This window comes from Chelonia mydas, chromosome 3 (assembly GCF_015237465.2).
Source record: "Chelonia mydas isolate rCheMyd1 chromosome 3, rCheMyd1.pri.v2, whole genome shotgun sequence".
Taxonomy (NCBI): domain Eukaryota; kingdom Metazoa; phylum Chordata; order Testudines; family Cheloniidae; genus Chelonia; species Chelonia mydas.
This window is the reverse complement of record NC_057851.1, coordinates 173,410,932-173,430,784: the sequence shown is the minus strand read 5'-3', so window position 1 is coordinate 173,430,784 and position 19,853 is coordinate 173,410,932.

Genomic DNA, 19,853 nt, shown 5'->3' with positions numbered 1-19,853 from the left:
TGGATTCCTTTTTGGCCTAGGCATCATCACCAGAACACTTAACTCTATTCCATTTGTATGGCTATCTGTCCACAGTTGCACTGTTGCCTTCAGTGGGGCTGCGCAGGTGGAACCAAGGGAATCATTTGAAGATGATAGCGGTGACAGGCTTTAATAAGGGCAGCATTTGGCCTGCAGAATCTTCGTTACTGTCCACAATGTACAGAAGAAGAAAAAAAAGCTTGACTTTCAGATTGCAGGTTGTTTGCAGGGCTGGTAGAAGAAAGAGGTTTTATTTGTGAACTTAGCAAAATTTTTATGGTGTCAATTATTCCCATATTTGTGGGACACCCATGGTGCTATTATTAGTAAGTCACTTTGCAAAGTAGAAGAATACTTTAAAGGAAAATTACCTCCAACTGAAAAAGGCAAAGGTGAGATTTTCCCTCCTGTGCCAGGTAGCCCATAGTCAATGACTGTAGCAAGTTACAAGATACCAGCTCAATAGAAATAAGGAAATTGCATCTGTCAGGCCGTTACAAGCCTGTGTTTTATATTTGACAGATGTAGCTGTAGGAAAAGTAATTATTAACAGCAATATTATAACTCCCTTAAGAATACACAAGAGCAGGGTTTTCAAGTATGCTGACTCCAGTGACAGCTGTATGTACTCAGCTCTTTTGAAAATCAGGCCCATTAAGTGCTTTAGCAATTTGATGTCTCTGATAAACTCAAGTTCTGCCTGTGACATGCTAGAGGATGCTCCCAGCACCTCATTAAATATTCTTCAACCAGACAGAAGTAAGATTTGGCAGTAGGTTCAAATGTTAGGTGTTTCACAGTAACTCACCTTAGCTCTATGTGTGCTCAGTAACAGAGCGCACTTTTGGAAGTGTGGCTCAGTGCTGTGTGTGGCTGTTATGAGCAGCGTTTCGCTGAACAGCCTGCTTTGGAGGTTCCTACAGCCTAAGACACCAAAGGAGCTACTCTGTGCAGAAGCTTCATTTGAAAGAGCTCTTCTCTTAAATTAAGAGCTTTAAAAGAGTGCAAACGTGCACAGAGTTGGGATGAAGGGAAATTTATTCTACACTGATGGGGTTTTATTGTGGGGGGGGAGGATTTGAGTGGGGCCCCTATGGACAAACCTGTCCTGAGCGTTGAGGTGCTTTACCTGCCTCTGATGCGCATTAGTCATCCCTGCCATGGACTTTAATACCTGGGGTTCTTAACACTTCACCTTTGCAGTGTGGCAGATTGCACCAGATACTAGGTATTTAAAAAAAAAATACATTTCCCAGTGGAAGGTATCTCCAGAACCTACCAAACTCTTCACCCTCTCACACCCTCTGAAATTATAGATGGTGAGCAGTGTCTCAATGTATTGATTACATTAATTATATGAGTTTGCCAGTTGATGTTGCCTCCCTTCTTTGCAATGACAATTGGGAGAAAATATTATATAAATTGGAAATAAAATCCCTATTCCCCCTCTGCAAAACCCCCCAAAAAACCTTCCCTCTGCAAGAATCCCATAATACATATATGTTTTGTCACAGGCTAAGGGGAGTAAACTTGAAAGGAGAAGTCCATTGTTAAAATATTGGCAGCAGATCATTAGGTTTTGCTTATCATTGCATGATAGTATCACTGGTAAGATGTGGAATTGTCATAACTATTTGTATATAGAAAAGAACACATCCATTCCATTCTGATCTGTCTTAAATCAGAATAATAAATAATAACATCCAATGTTATTATTTATCAGTTGTTTCATGCACCTATCGCCCTTAATGCCCTTTGTTTTAACTTTCATTCTCAAAAATGCAAATCATAGAATCATAGAAGATTAGGGTTGGAAGAGACCTCAGGAGATCAACTTGTCCAACACCCTGCTCAAAGCAGGACCAACACCAACTAAATCATCCCTGCCAGGGCTTTGTCAAGCTGGGCCTTAAAAACCTCGAAGGATGGAGATTCCACCACCTCCCTAGGGAACCCATTCCAGTGCTTCACCATCCTCCTAGTGAAATAGTGTTTCCTAATATCCAACCTAGACCTCCCCCACCGCAACTTGAGACCATTGCTTCGTGTTCTGTCATCTGCCTCCACTGAGAACAGCCGAGCTCCATCCTCTTTGGAACCCACTTTCAGGTAGTTGAAGGCTGCTATCAAATCCCCCCCTCACTCTTCTCTTCTGCAGACTAAATAAGCCCAGTTCCCTCAGCCTCTCCTCATAAGTCATGTGCTCCAGCCCCCTAATCATTTTCGCTGCCTTCTGCTGGACTCTCTCCAATTTGTCCAAATGCAGTAACTGAGGTGAGCAGTTTTACCTGAAGGAGCTAAAAGAGTAGGTGGAATGTTGTTTGTTTACCATAGAAGGATACTGAGGGTATGTTTACACAGCAATTAAAAACCCCTGGCTGGCCCCTGCCAGCTGACTTAAGCTTGAAGGGCTCAGGCTGCAGGACTGTTTAATTGCATGGTGGACATCTGGGGCTCAGGCTGGAGCCCCGGGTCTAGGACCCTGTGAGGTGGAAGTATCCCAGAGCTCAGGCTGCAACCCAAAACTGAATTGTCTATACCACAATTAAACAGCCCCACAGCCCAAGCCTGGCAAACCCAAGTCAGCTGGCAGAAGCCAGCTGCTGGTGTCTAATTGCAATGTAAACATACCCTGAAAGTCCAGGACCTATGTCTTGTTAAATAAATTGGGATACTAAAAGTTTGCAAAAAGTTTCTGATGTTGAGAGAACTCATTGAATTCTGCAGCTTCACTTGTTTAAAAAAAAAAAGAAGAAAGAAAAAGAAAAACCTATCATTGGACCGAGCCCCTCAACATATTTTCTACACCAGCAGAGGAGCTGAAGGACAAAAGATAAAGTGAATATGTCACAGCAAGTGGATTTATCTTGAATCAATTATCATGATATCAGCAGAACTGAGCTCTCCTATAAGTAACGAATAACAGAAGAGAGGTGGACGCACAGCTTACATCCAGACAGGTGCTACAGGTCACCCTTCTAAAAACTTCTTTGGGTGGGATACTGCTGTTAACACATGGGGAATAATGCCATGTTATTTTTTTAAAATAATACAGTTTTCTCTTTCCCCACTACAGCACTATCAATAGAGCTATGCACCTACACTGTAACTTCTATCACAGGCTATCAATGCATTTTACAAATTAAAAGCCTCAGAACACTTCTGCCTGGTACATATAGTAGGTCTTACTAGACATATTTTTCAGATCAGTAAACTAAATCACAGAGGTTAGGTGATATGGGAGGCAGTGTTACCCAGGAGATAGGACACTGGACTGGCACTCAGGAGAGGGGCTCTATTCCTGGCTCTGTCCTGGCCTGCTGGGTGACCTTGGGCAAGTCACTTCATCTCCCCATCTGTAAGATGGGGATAAAGGACACTCACCTTCTTTGTAAAACAATTTGAGATATATGGATAAAAAATGCCTAGAGAGTGCAAGGTATTGTCATTCTAGATTATTAATTATTGGATTGTCTACAGGCTTGAAAACCAGCTCCCTGATCTAGTGGGCAGATCATCCAATATCTCCATTGCTTTGCACTCACATCTCATTCCTAGCCACCAGCTTTCCTACTACACTATCAAACAATGAAAAATTCATGTCATGCTTCCCCCTCCTCACAAATATTACAGATGCTGAAAAATGTAAGAAAAAGGAAATGAAATGAAGTGAATTTCACATTTACAGTTTTAACTTGATTTTGTGATTCCATGAAATCAGCAAAGACTGGATCAGTCCTTAGCAAGCACCATTTACTCAGAACAGGGACAAAAAACAGGACTCTGCATATTAAAGCAAGGAATAGTTTAAATATCTAAAGATTCTAAGATACTTCTCAGATAAAACATTATACCAAAACAGGTTTCAGAGTAACAGCCGTGTTAGTCTGTATTCGCAAAAAGAAAAGGAGTACTTGTGGCAGCTTAGAGACTAACCAATTTATTTGAGCATAAGCTTTCGTGAGCTACAGCTCACTTCATCAGATGCATACTATGGAAAATACAGAAAATGTTTTTATACACACAAACCATGAAAAAATGGGTGTTTATCACTACAAAAGGTTTTCTCTCCTCCTACCCTACTCTCCTGCTGGTAATAGCTTATCTAAAGTGATCACTCTCCTTACAATGTGTATGATAATCAAGGTGGGCCATTTCCAGCACAAATCCAGGGTTTAACAAGAACGTCTGAGGAACAGTTGGGGGGGGAATAATAAACAAGGGGAAATGGGTTACTTTTTATAATGAATCAACCATTCCCAGTCTCTATTCAAGCCTAAGTTAATTGTATCCAATTTGCAAATTAATTCCAATTCAGCAGTCTCTCATTGGAGTCTGTTTTCGAAGTTTTTTGTTGAAGGATACTCACTTTGAGATCAGAAATCGAGTAACCAGAGAGATTGAAGTGTTCTCCGACTGGTTTATGAATGTTATAATTCTTGACATCTGATTTGTGTCCATTTATTCTTTTACGTAGAGACTGTCCAGTTTGGCCAATGTACATGGCAGAGGGGCATTGCTGGCACATGATGGCATATATCACATTGGTGGATGTGCAGGTGAACGAGCCTTTGATAGTGTGGCTGATGTTATTAGGCCCTGTGATGGTGTCCCCTGAATAGATATGTGGGCACAGTTGGCAGAAGCCGTCACCTTCAGCCCCCAACTAAAACCCCTCCAACGCATTATCAAGGATCTACAACCTATCCTGAAGGATGACCCAACACTCTCACAAATCTTGGGAGACAGGCCAGTCCTTGCCTACAGACAGCCTCCCAACCTGAAGCGAATACTCACCAGCAACCACATACCACACAACAGAACCACTAACCCAGGAACCTATCCTTGCAACAAAGCCCGTTGCCAGCTGTGCCCACATATCTATTCAGGGGACACCATCACAGGGCCTAATAACATCAGCCACACTATCAAAGGCTCGTTCACCTGCACATCCACCAATGTGATATATGCCATCATGTGCCAGCAATGCCCCTCTGCCATGTACATTGGCCAAACTGGACAGTCTCTACGTAAAAGAATAAATGGACACAAATCAGATGTCAAGAATTATAACATTCATAAACCAGTCGGAGAACACTTCAATCTCTCTGGTCACTCAATTTCTGATCTCAAAGTGACTATCCTTCAACAAAAAAACTTCGAAAACAGACTCCAACGAGAGACTGCTGAATTGGAATTAATTTGCAAATTGGATACAATTAACTTAGGCTTGAACAGAGACTGGGAATGGTTGATTCATTATAAAAAGTAACCTATTTCCCCTTGTTTATTATTTCCCCCCCCACACACTGTTCCTCAGACATTCTTGTTAAACCCTGGATTTGTGCTGGAAATGGCCCACCTTGATTATCATACACATCGTAAGGAGAGTGATCACTTTAGATAAACCATTACCAACAGGAGAGTGCGTTTGTGGGGGGTGGGGAGGAGAAAACCTGGATTTGTGCTGGAAATGGCCCACCTTGATTATCATACACATTGTAAGGAGAGTGATCACTTTAGATAAGCTATTACCAACAGGAGAGTGGGTTTGTGGGGGGGGGGAGAAAACTTGGATTTGTGCTGGAAATGGCCCACCTTGATTATCATACACATTGTAAGGAGAGTGATCACTTTAGATAAGCTATTACCAGCAGGAGAGTAGGGTGGGAGGAGAGAAAACCTTTTGTAGTGATAAACACCCATTTTTTCATGGTTTGTGTGTATAAAAACATTTTCTGTATTTTCTACAGTATGCATCCGATGAAGTGAGCTGTAGCTCACGAAAGCTTATGCTCAAATAAATTGGTTAGTCTCTAAGGTGCCACAAGTACTCCTTTTCTTTATACCAAAGCAGGTAGATTATGAAATGCCATCCTAAAGAGGCCATTACTGAACCTACTAGTCGGACCAGCCAAAAGCACTGCACACAGGAGAGGACTCTTCCTAAGTTTAGTGTTGGTTTATTCCTGCTGTGTTTGCATGGGGCCCTCAGTGCACAGAATGCTAAATCCTTGCATAAAGGCAAGCACCTCCCCGCCTTTTCTGTCTGTTTAGAGTGTAAGCTCTTCAAGGCAAGCACCTTGTTTCATACCATTCTGCAAAGTGGCTAGCTATTGGTGATGCTCTACAAAGAACAGTATCTCCTCTGGCTGATTAAGAAATGTCATTAATAGTCTCTAGCCTCATCTGATTCCCTTTGGGGAGATGAATGGTAATGTAGGGCTTTGTGGGTAAGCCAGGGAGATGATGGAAACCTCAATTCCATGGAGAGAAAAAATATACTTGTAGGTTATCTGTTATTTATTATTTGAGCTTCCTATGAGAACTGTAGTCCAATAGTATACCAGTAAATATGAGGAAAGTAGCAATATTTAAACCTAGATATCTAGGGGTAGCATATGTTACAAGAGAGAGATTTATCAGTAGTGGGAAGATAAGCAAGTATGTAAGTGTATGAAGTAGCACACACATTTATAAATTAGTTGAGTGACAGGGAATTGTCTATCTAATCAATCTTCCTTTGCTTTCTCGCATGAATTCTACAAGTCATAGCAACGCTTTCAATTTCAGTCTGCCTTGTGCATGTAAACCCAGGGCTCATGTTGAAAGGGAGCTAGAGAGAACACACAGTTCACGAGCCAGCTTCTAAAGACTCATGAATATACGCTGATACCGCTTAGGGGTTTATTAACATTACTGAAAGTTACATATGTGCATCCAGGGAAAAACAGACTCTTTACTTACATTATTCAAAAGGTAATACATGTTAAAAATGATAACTAGATGAAATCATTTTGGAAAAAAACCTTTTATCTTTGATTTTTGATTTTACTAAAGAATTTAGCTGTCTTCTTTTCTTTATAAAAGAGCCCCTTATGGGTTTTGCTGTTCTTAGAGAAGTAGCAGTTGAAGGTGTATGGTAGATTATCGTTTCATTTAAGTGATCTCAGTTCCTTTTTTACATTGTATGTGAAAACAGTGAATTAGCATTCTATGAGAAAGGGAGATTTCACCATTTCAAGTGTCTGAACATCATTTGCAGCTTTCCTCCTTCCTTCCCCCAGCCACTCTACGCCTAATTCTCATGGAATAAAGAGTAACCAGTATTGATTTAAGACCAATAGTTTTATAGGTCAATTAGATGAGGACTGCGTGGAGGGAAACAATTGGGTAGTTTGGCAGATATCTGGGAACATAAGTGTGGCATTTTTATTCACCTTTTGGGGTACATGTTGCTACCGTGAGGAGAAAAAAACTAAGCACTAACCACATGAATGACACTCCCATAGGCGCTGTGTGCAGTTTCCGTGAGTGACCCAGATGATGTCTCTGCAACGGTACTTATATTGCAAGCTCCAAGTATGTACTCCATGATGAGTTTTACCTAAGTTCTGCAATAAGGTCCTTGGAATATGGCACTAGGGTGCAGCAGACTGGAAATTCTGTAGGAGCTACTGGTGAAATGAAGACTAAACTAGGGAAATGCCTCCTAATCCTTTCCTATTATCCATTCTAACTCACCAGAGCATTTCCTAACAACTTCCCCCATAGTGTTGGGGAAGCTGAGCAAAACAATCCACTTACCATAACAGTAGAGGGACAGCTCTGAAGTGAAGCATTCACTGGGGATGACATGCCTGGTGTAAAGGAATCTTTCCAAAATGCAGGGCTTTCAGAACTCCTACTTTCTGGACAGAAGAAAGCAATGAGCCAGCCTTCCAACAGGGTTCAAAAGGCTATTGTTTGGAGTGGCAAAGCAGGTAAAACTCCCTTTTTAGAAGTATGTCTCTAGTCACTTATTACCTTGCCAAAAAAGGCAAGTCCACTGCTACCATTAAGTCCTGTGCTTGTACCTTAACCTCTGTTTTCCCTGGGGTTCTCAGAACCAGACAACACAGCACACCAGTCACAACTGTTTTCTTATTCAAACCTATAAAAACCAAACTAGGATTCCTTTCCTAAACCATTAAATTTCAATCAACAATTCTTCCTGCCGCTTAAAAACCTTAGCAATGCCTACTGGCCATTGTGCTGCTCAGCCAGAATGTCACAACTAAAAGCTTAAGGCTTATCAGTTCCTCTTGTTTGGAGAGACTAATATTCAGATTAACTCTAGACCCTAGTTTGCCTTATTGTATCACAGACAAACGAGACCAAGGAATGTGAAATCCCACTCCTGCCTTGAAAAGTACATTAAAAGATCCAGTGACAGAAATGGTGCCATAGGCAAGCCTTCTTGTAACCACTGCAGGGCCCTGCTAGCCAGTTAGGTCTGATACAAATGTTAATGTTGATTGCTTCCTACACCCCTGTCATAAATATAAAGGGAAGGGTAACCACCTTTCTGTATTTAGTGCTATAAAATCCCTCCTGGCCAGAGGCAAAATCCTTTCACCTGCAAAGGGTTAAGAAGCTAAGGTAACCTCACTGGCACCTGACCCAAAATGACCAATGAGGGCACAAGATACTTTCAAATCTGGAGGGCGAGGGGGAGTTTTTTGTCTGTCTGTCTGTGTGATAACTTTGCCGGGAACAGATCAAGGATGCAAGCTCTCCAACTCCTGTAGAGTTACTAAGTAATCTAGCTAGAAAATGCGTTAGGTTTTCTTTGTTTTTTGGCTTGTAAATTCTCTGTGCTGGAGGGAAAGTGTATTCCTGTTTTTGTGTCTTTTTGTAATTTAAGGTTTTGCCTAGAGGGATTCTCTATGTTTTGAATCTGATTACCCTCTAAAGTATTTACCATCCTGATTTTACAGAGGTGATTCTTTTACCTTTTCTTTAAATAAAATTCTTCTTTTAAGAGCCTGATTGATTTTTCATTGTTCTTAAGATCCAAGGGTTTGGGTCTGTGTTCACCTGTACCAATTTGTGAGGATATTATTATCAAGCCTTCCCCAGGAAAGGGGGTGTAGGGCTTGGGGGGATATTTTGGGGGAAGACGTCTCCAAGTGGTCTCTTTCCCTGTTCTTTGTTTAAATCGCTTAGTGGTGGCAGCGTATCAGGTTTTTAACCTAAACTGGTTCCCAAGGCAAGAAAGAAATCTGTGCCTTGGGGAAGTTTTAAGCTAAGCTGGTAAGAATAAGCTTAGGGGGTCCTTCATGCAGGTCCCCACATCTGTACCCTAGAGTTCAGAGTGGGGAAGGAACCTTGACAACCCCCTTGCACATATATCTAATCTACTTGCTTGTCTGAGCAAAAATCTACTTTTTTTCCTCCTTCCTTGCAGGAAAATAATGGTCTGAAAAAGCTTTAATGATGTGTCCTTTTAAATCCACTAAACTGAAATGTGAGAATATCCATGCTGCTGAAAGTTAACACAGTGTACAAGTTGTTAAAGCATGGGGCAGATTGCTGGAGTTCTGCTAATAGAAGAGCACAAACCCTGTACCTGTGGCTGTGTTTAGATTTACTTTACAAAATCCTGGGCGAAAAAATGAAACAGCACAGAGTTGCTTCTCTCTCGTATTGATCTCCCCAGATATCTGAGGGTTTATTTATCCATCGTTATTTTTAAATGGAAAGGGTATAGTTAGGACCAGGAAAAGCAACTGTAGGGTATGTAAAAATGGTATAGTCTTAGTCATCAGACCGGCCCCTTATGCACTCTAAGTCATATCTGCTGACTTGAGTAAGAGTAATAACAAATATTTGCTACTCTTTACTCCTATAAACTCTGCAAACCAAGCACTGCTAAGATGAGAATGAACTATTCCAGCCCCTATGTCAGCGTTGTTAACTGAAGATCTGTTTGTTCCTTTCTATGTAAAAGCCTATTGGAATGACCCTGAAGGGAGGAAAAATCTTGCTGACTTTTCCCCTAGGCTTTGGGCCTTGCCCTTCCATGGAACAAAGAAGGGATTCTGCCCCCAAAACCAACAAATGCACTGAGATCCACACGTATGTGCATCCCTCTGCCCCCACTTTGGCTCCCAGGTTTCATGGCTCCATTGTACTCACCAGAAGTTATCCCCAGAACACACTTAAAATGGGGGACTTCAGACTGCATTCACTTTTTTGTTAGGTTCCCCAAAAAGTGAAGATCTGCCCTGCCTGCACCACTCACAGATCCCAGGGAAGAATGAAGAAGGCCCCTCCACAGGGATTCTGCGCCCCACCCCCATTTCGAATTCTCATTGCAGACTATCTTCAGATGTTCAGAGATGCAGTCCTCCATTGCACAGTAATATACTAATAGCCTACCACAACAGTGTATACTTTGTAGTAGCGAGCCATGTAGAGCATTTAAGATGCCTGGTGTAGTTTGCAGGCCTGCTAAGTAGAGGAAAAACATCTGTGAACTATACACAGTTGATATAGACCTCTTTAAGACCCATCATGCCATCCCTAGACTCACTTTTCAGGGCAGAATCACACTTTCAAGTTGCTGAACTTACAATCATTTTTATTACCTTCCCATATTCTGGGGAATGTCTGCACATTAATATATCAACATGCTTTCAATATTTATAGAATGTTACTGTTTTATGCACATAAAGCTCATATTCCTGAAACACTTGCTTCTTTATTTAGCTTCTTTCACAGCCTGGGTTTAGAGGAATGCTATTAGTACAATTATGAAAGACTCACATATAATGTAAGTATTCAGGAGAGATGTTCCTGTTTATATATTTATGAACTTCTTTACTTATACAAAGTAATTCATGTTTGTTTATGTTGTTCCCTTTTGGAATATCAAACAGTTTGTTGTGTTCCAGGCATCCCAGCTCTCCTTAGAACATCTGGTTCGAAAGAGGGTTCTGACAACTTTTTCATTTGGGCATGGAAGTTAGTCTTGCCCACTGTATTTTAATTAAAGGGCTGGGTTATTACTAACTTGTGAAGATAATGTGAGGGGAATAATGACCCTCTGAAACAAAATTACCTTGTCTTAAAATTAAATGTGATATATATTTATCAGCACATAGTTATGCTACACAGCAGTGTAGGGCAAGTAGAGAAGAATACTTAATTAATTGAAACGGCAGGAAGGGTTTTAGGTAAGCAGAATGTAATTACCCATATTAGAATTTAACTTAAAAAACTGTACTTACCTCTTGTGGAAAATTCCAGGGATTTTTAAAGACAAGTGATCAGGATCGGAGTTTTACATCTCATCTAAAAGATGGCACATCCTGCAGCAAAGAGCTCCCTAAAACCTTTGAAGAGTATTGCCTTTATTTATTTATTTTAATACATGTACTGAGAGGGAAGACTGCCAGTTACTTAGGCCTTGTCTACACTACACAGTTTTGTGGACAAAAGTCAGCTTTCATCAACAAAACAGTGGAGATGTACACACAACAATGCTCCTCCTGCTGATTTAACTCTCCTGCTACGTCAGTATAATAAAACCACCTCGACAAGCGACATAGAGCTTTTTGCAACAAAGTTAGAATGACACAGTGTCAGTGTAGACATTGCGCTTGCTTATGTTGTCCTAAGTGACTTCCAGGAGGTGTCCCACAATGCCCATCATGACCACTCTGGTAAGCAGTTTCTACTGTGCTGCCCTACAGCCAGGTACACAGGCATTTGACCCTCCCCCTTTAAAGCCCTAGGAATCGTGTGATTTCAGCTTCAATCACCCCGCCTGTGGGAAATGGTGCCAGTATTCAGAATACTGTCCCCAGGCACTTGTACTGATCCTTTGTCCCATCTTGCACCTCCTCCCCACCACAGACACCCTGGCCCAAACTCACCATGTTTAGTGCTCTGGCCATGTTGCATGCTTGCCAAGCGACAGTGAGAAAGAGGTGAATGTAATTTTTATGATTCAAGACTGTGAGTGCACACACAATACAGACTCTATATATTGTTTCTTTTTCCTCTGCAGATATGCCCTTGAGGGCCAGTTCCTATATATCGGCAGAGTGCCTCCATCAGATAAGGAGACGAAAGAAGAGAAGTAAGGGGGACATGTTTTGAGAAGTGCTGCAATCGTCTGATCAGGCTGATAGCGTGCACAGAGTGTAGAGAGAGACAATTAATGAAAAAGTAGAAATGGATAGCCAGGAGAGGAGACAGCAGCAGGACCAGATAATAGAGGGTCAGGAGCGGATGATAAAGCTCATGGAGGACCAATCAGAGATGCTTAGATCCTTGATTGTGCTGCAGTAGGAACACATGCGTGCTCAACTCTCCCTGCAGCCCATACAGAACGGCGTTCCATGCCCTCCCCAAACTCCCTGCACACATTCCTCACCCGTTCCCAGCACATTGCAGTACCCTGTTCACTCCACGCCAGGGACTTTTTCCATAATGACAGCTGGACTTACAAGCAGCTGTGAGATCCTCATTTCCAAGAGTGGCGCTCACTGTCATGTCCCTTGTAAGAAATATTAACCTATGTATTGCTGTTTAATAAAAATTTAGTCTTACAAAAACAATAATTCTTTATCTGTGTCCTACACGTGGTGGTCTTGGCAGAAATTCATACACAGTAGCAATTGGCACATTTGCAGACCACAAATAACGCCCAGGCAAGAATCATTACAGTGTCATTCAAGGTGGCAAGTAAACAACACGTGGCTGAAAGTATTACAGAAAGACACATTACTGAGCCTCATTGTCAACATGCTGCTTCAAAGCCTCCCTGATTTGAATATCCCTGCGTTGAGTCCCTCTAATAGCCCTGGTGTCTGGCTCCTGAAAATCGGCTGCCAGGCAATCCACCTCAGCGTTCCATCCCATGGAAACTTTTACCTTTTGATTTCACAAATGTTATGCAGAGCACAGCAGGCTGCTATGACCATGGGAATATTTTCCTCACTGAAGACTCTAACCTGCCAAAGAGGTAGAGCCAGCGTGCCTTTAATCTGCCAAATGCACATTCTGCAGTCACTCTCCACCTGCTGTGCCTGCTGTTGAAGCGCTTCTTCCTGCTGTCAAGGTTTCCGGTGTAAGGCTTCATGAACCATGGGAATAAGGGGTACACGGGGTCTCCCAAGGTCATTATGGGCATTTCCACATTTCCTATTGGAATCTTCGGTCTGGAAAGAAAGTCTATGCATGCAGCTTTCTGTACAGGCCAGTGTTCCTGAAGCTGCATGTGTCATGCACCTTCCCGACCACCCCACATTCATACCAGTGAAATGACCCTGGTGGATCCACCAGCGCCTGCAGTACCATAGAGAAGTACCCCTTTCAGTTGATGTACTCTGTCGCAAGATGGTCTGGGGACAAAACTGGGATATGCATCCCATCTCTCACCCCATCGCAGTTAGGGTATCCCATTCCAGAAAGCCATGCCCTATTTCCTGCACATTACAGAGAGACACAGTCCTTCATAACAGGAAGTAATTAATGGCCCTGCACACTTGCATCACCACAACCCCCACAGTGGACTTCCCAACTCCAAACTGATTCTTGACTGATTAGTAGCAGTCTGGAGTTGCCAGCTTCCACACAGCAATTGCCATGCACTTCTCCATTGAGAGGGCAGCTCTCATTTTGGTGTCTCTGTGCCGCAGGGTGGGAGCAAGCTCCGCACACAGTTCCAAGAAGGTGGCTTTGTACATCCAAAAGTTCTGCAGCCCTGCTTGTCATCCCAGACCTGCATCACAATCTGATCCCACCACTCTGTGTTTGTTTCCCGAGCAGAACAGCGAGGGTCCACTGTGTGCAGTTGCTTCAAGAATGCCAACATCATTCTTGAATTTCTTTCCATGGCACACAGCAGGGCAGGCACCACAGATTCCTGTTCAGATTCACAGCTCATGAAATACAGAAGGATCAGCCACCTTCTGTTCATAATGCTCACCACAAGACCGGTGAGCAGTGCAAGATCCATGTTTCAGGCAGAGATGGTGGGCACAAAGTTTACAAGGGCAGTTTAAAAACATCATGAAATGTAGTCAGAAGCCCTTGAAATTATGGACAGACAAAAACTGCATCATGAGGTGGTGATCCCGCCACCACGATGCACTGTGATCCATTCTCATAACTCCTAGTGGGAGAAGGTGGCAATTTGCACAGTGGGATAGTTACCCACAATGCACTGCTCTCTCTGTCACTGCTATAGCACCTACTGTGGATACACTCCGCCAATACAAGGAGCATTGTGTGAACATGCACAAGTGATTTAATTACAGCAGTTTATGATCATTGATGTTTATATTCTATTTAAGACAGGTAACATTATTAATGTCTTCATTATCAGCAGCACCACGGCAAAGGACAAGTGAAGATATTTTGTGACAAAATTGGGTTATCATATTTGTTCCCATACATTTCAGGTGCAAAAACTACCTAAAACTTGTGCACCTGAAAGTGGTAGAATTTGCACATGTAGGCACTGGACTATTCTGAGGCGGCATGCACATGCTTAATAGCTTGCAGCACAAAAACAGACATTTATACCTGTCCATATGCATTCCTGTCCATATGCATTCAACTTTGCATGCACAAGACACTGATTTCTGAAAACAGAGGTTTAGCTTACATCTCAGTCCATGAGGTGAGTAAGGGTATGTCTACACTGGCAAGTTTCTGCTCCTCAAGTTATACCACTTTTATTAAAATGCTGAAATTAAACTGCTATTGCATGTTTTTTGCAGTGCTGCAACTGAGGAGTTTTTGCGGTCACAGTGGCTTGGCAGCGTGTACACGTCTGCAGTTTGGGCACAAAAAGCTGCTTTACTGCACAGAAACCTGCCAGTGTAGACAGGCCTCACCATCTCAGGTAAAAGACAAAAACCTAGGAGCACAGCTTGCTTTTCGTTGACTCAATGCCATAAACCAGTTTTCTATCTATAGTGACAGTATAACTTACTTTCAGAGATGCAGTATTCAGGATATATTTAATTTTGCATGTCAGCAAGTCTGCTGTTGGCTTAATTATATTGTTATTACTGTTTTAATTTTGTGATGTATTAGGACATTTGCATTCTAATTGATAATTTTCCATTACCTCCTTAAGAGCAGCAAAGTCTCTCAGCTTTCAAATATTTCAACATCATTTTAGATGTCATTTTCTTTAGCAGTAGCTAAACTCTACTGAGCTACATCTGTCTACCAGGAGCCCTGTGGGCATGTTGTTGGTGAAGGATTTTTGTTGCTGAGCTGTTAAGTAATTAGAAGGTAAAAGCCAAGTGGAAATTAACTTCAGTTCAGTCAGCCCATTATAATCCTGCAGTTATATCTAGAAAGTTGTCACATGTTGATTAACCAGAACTGTTTATAATTCAGTTTTGATGAGGTAGTCAGAACTTGGGGACAGCTAAAAAAAGTAATTGGATTTTTGTATGTCCCCCACATTCATTTAGCAAAAGAAGAAAAAAACCTAAAGGCTGCTAATATGAGAATTTTTACATATGCCTCTTAGAATTAATGAGAGCCTTCACCAACAATTTATACGGATTACAAAATTATAATACAGTCAGCCTGTCAACATCAACAATAGCAAAAAAAGAAGCTACTTAACTTCTTACATAGTTAACATTATGCTTGCACATTATATGCTCGATCATGTTAATTCCGCCCCCCACTGCCCTCACCATACCTGTAATAGAGGGAGATGGAGCCTTATGAAGCTACAGAATTTCCTTAATCAGTAAAAGCCAAGTGGATGATCAAAGCAATTTAGAAGGTGATACAGAATGTACTTTCTGTATCAGATATTCTTGGGAGCTAAAAAATGTGAATGTTTATATGAGGAACACATAGGATATACTGAACAATGATGGAGTTAGCTAAGTGTTATATTAAATAAAACTAAAAAAGATTAAATGTTGTAGCTAATTGCTAGGGCTAGATGCTTTCCTCTGTGATCTGAATACCAGGTCTCTTTTGTCCTGGACAGGACACACAAAAATGCTCATACACAACTGTGGCACTAGTAAATGCTACTAAAAAACCTCTCATTTTTTTCCCCTAATATTTGCACAATGCTTCCCGAGAAAGTGGGGCACAGAAGAGGTAAAAATACTAAAATATGGCTCTGATAACTGGATACAGGTAACAACATTGATGAATTAGAGCTATAGATAGAGTGTCATAATATACAATTTGAATAATTATGAAACAGAAGGGGCTGCATTCTATCGTTGTTGCATAGATATAGCTCTCAGGGAAGTCGATGGCAAAACCCTCTGACTTGAATGGGGGAGAATCACGCTCACAATTCTGAGACTTCAGTGGGAGTGAAGTCAAGAGGAAAACGATACTAGCATTTTAGTTGACAGAATAGAAATTTAGACTGAGGCTGTGTCTACACTTAAAACTCTACAGCAGCACAGCTGCAGCGGCACCAGTGTAGTGCTTCAGTGCAGACATTTTCTACAGCAATGTGAGGGGTCTTCCCATCCCCGAAGGTAATCCACCTCCCTGAGATGTGGTATCTAGGTTAACGGAAGACTTCTTCCGTTGACCTAGCGCAGTCTACACCACGGGTTAGGTCAGCTTTACTATATCTCTCTGAGGTGTGGATTTTTCAGACCCGAGAGACATAGGTATGCAGATGTAACTTTTGAGGATAGACCAGCCCTGAGGTAAAAGGATAAAAAGGAAAGATTACTGGATATTGTTACAGACCTACAATCAAGGTGAAACCAAGGATGTCATTTTTATGTAAGGAGACATATAGTGGTCATGGGGATTTCAGCTACCCAAAAATAAAAGTGGGAATCCAAATAAGGAGGCAGGTTCATAGAGGCGGTACTTGACTGCTTCCTTATACAGTATGTTGAGCAACAAAAGAGATGAGAAGTTACTCTGGAGCTAACAAATGGAAATGAACCAAGATGCATAAATAAGGTAAGAGTTAGAAAATGCTTAGAATTTAGAATTGATAATACTGGGTTGGAATGCTGATGAGGGTTTGAAAGAAAAGCAATCAACACTATGGAAACACAGATCTTAAAGGAGAGTGAATAGCTTAAATAAATATATTTGGATTTCATAGACTATCAGGGTTGGAAGGGACCTCAGGAGGTCATCTAGTCCAACCCCCTGCTCAAAGTAGGACCAATCCCCAATTTTTGCCCCAGGTCCCTAAATGGCCCCTGCAAGGATTGAACTCACAACCCTGGGTTTAGGAAGATAATGCTCAAACCACTGAGTTTTCCCTCCCCCCAACACAAGGCAATCAACAAAAGAATATCTAAGATACAGCTGGGAGAGTGGATGTGGACTAAAATAAAATTAATCCACTTCATGCTCATGGGACAATCTGCAGTGACACCATACAGTAACGATTCCATACAATTATGATTAGTGTATATTGTTTGTGGTCCCAGATTAGGTCAAACAGATTTTTAAAGACATTAGATTTTTTGTATTTTTCCCTCAGTGTTGATATAGGGCAGAGTTAAGTTTATTTGGGTGCCTTAACCGTGCATTACTGATAACAAACATGCTGAATTTCATATTGGTTTGATTTTAACTCAATTCCTGGATTTATGTTTGTTTGGGGGATAATTGCAACATTCCTGTAATTTTTTATATCCCAGATTACTACCATGTACTCAATCTTAACTCCATTTTAACAATAAGTTTTTGAAAAGGAAATCCCAGAGTTTTTTATTATTGAAATTTTTCTACTCAAAAGTTAAACAAGAAAGTCAAAGAGAATGCTACTATGATATTTCTACAGATCTTCAAATAATTAATGTCAACCTTAAATGCTTTTAAAACTAACTTTTAGGGCTAGATTTACTAGTGCTTGGCTAGTATAAACCCCTGTGGTGTAAATGATCATCCATACTATAACATTTATTTTCAAAAAACTACTGTTGTACTAGACATACTTAAGATTCACCCTCTACCAACTTTGGTGCAGATACATAAAACCCAAGCTCTTGACCTAGTTCTGTCTATAATGATAACAATTAGATACAACAATCATAATTAATTTAGTTTAGTCACAGCTTAATTCCTTCAAATATAGCCTATGCATAAGATTGCAATGAGTTTTCATTATACTGGAAGTTTGAAGTGTCTGCATACATGATAAAAAAAAAACAGCCTTTCATTGGGTGCAAAGTTTCTTAAGAGGCCAATTTTGTAATTAAATTTTAACTCAAATTAGTTTAAAGATTTACTTTGAATTTTTGAGAAAATGCATTGTGTACTAAAAGAGTAAATGTTGCAAGTTAGGAGATGGTATATTATATTCTTCATCTATAACAAAGTGGCTGAATCTCTAACTGAAAATAAAACAGCCCCACCTTACCTGAAGAGCCCCAACCATCCTCTGTTACTAGAGGTTGTGCCTTTAAGGGCTGAGCTTCCCAGACAGAGTTCCCAGACACCAGTTGGAACTAGGGCACAGAAGAAAGCAGAATTCTTGCAAGCACCACAAATGCCTCCCTAGTGAATATGAAGAAACCACCACCACTAAGTATTAGTCACATTTCTGAACAAGGTATTTAGTTGAAGCAATTTTATATAGTGTTTTGTTTTGTTTTTAAATTCTCAGAGCAATTGTTTAAGTGATAGATGAATGCTATTTTCCTTGTTTGAGGTCTCACAGGGTCTTATGCATAATGCACTAGATCTGGTGTTGGTGTTGTTGTTCCTGTGCTCTGGCGCTCTTGGTACTGTCTAAACAGATTTAAAGTAGGCATGTTGTCTCAAGTGGGCAAAATTGAAGTCAGTGATACCAGTGTCTGACATGTTATTGCTATTGTTGTAATATGAGAAGTGATTCCAAATAAACTGAAGAGGGTAATATGAAAATCTTAAGAGCAACAGTTCAGCCTTTTTTATTTTTTTAAGTATAACATTGTTAAACCGTACTAGTTCAGAGGAAATAAATTGAACTTTATATTACAAGAGTATGTGTAGCTTTTGCCATACATACTGAAGTTCTGCTTTCCAATCAATACAATTACACTGAATTTTGAAAAACTAAGAAATAAATTGAGGAATTCTAGAACAGTGAATGAAAATTAAATAGAGAAGGGGAATGAGGGGGTTGTTTTGTTTTTGCTAATTGTAATTTCCCATGAGTTAAACTTTTTAAACAAGCCAGGACAGTCCAATGGCTGGAGAGCTAGCCTGGGACTTGGGAGACACGAGAGAAGTTCCCTGTTCTTCCTGTATGACTATGAGTAAGTCACTTAGGGTGAAATCCTGGCCCCGTTCAAGTCAATAGCTAAACTCCCACTAACTCCCATATAGCAAGGATTTCACCCTTAGTCTAAACTTTGCCTCCATTCCCCATCTATATAATGAGGATAACTGGACTTTCCTAACTCAGGGGAGTGTTGTGAGGATAAATACATTGTTATGTGGTTTCAGAGTAACAGCTGTGTTTGTCTGTATTTGCAAAAAGAAAAGGAGTACTTGTGGCACCTTAGAGACTAACCAATTTATTTAAGCATAAGCTTTCGTGAGCTACAGCTCACTTCATCGGATGCATACTGTGGAAAGTACAGAAGACGTTTTTATACACCTGTATAAAATCCGATGAAGTGAGCTGTAGCCTTCTGTACTTTCCACAGTATGCATCCAATGAAGTGAGCTGTAGCTCACGAAAGCTTATGCTCAAATAAATTGGTTAGTCTCTAAGTTGCCACAAGTACTCCTTTTCTTATTGTTATGTGGTGCTCAGATACTAAAGTAATGGGGACCATATAAGTACCTTAGTGTTACAGCCCTGGCTCATCTCTCCAATGTGGACAGCCACCAGGTAGACCCAATTGGACCCAAACCTTGGATCCTACATACTTTTGAGTCTGAGTAGTATCTAGACACTATTCCTGTATCTGGTCTTTTAAGCACACTGCCAGGGTACTGACTCCCATGTCTGGCACCCTTTCTCTGGATATAGGATCCTGTGGTCCAAAATTCCAACCCCCATGTACCACTGCACCCCATATTCTTCATAG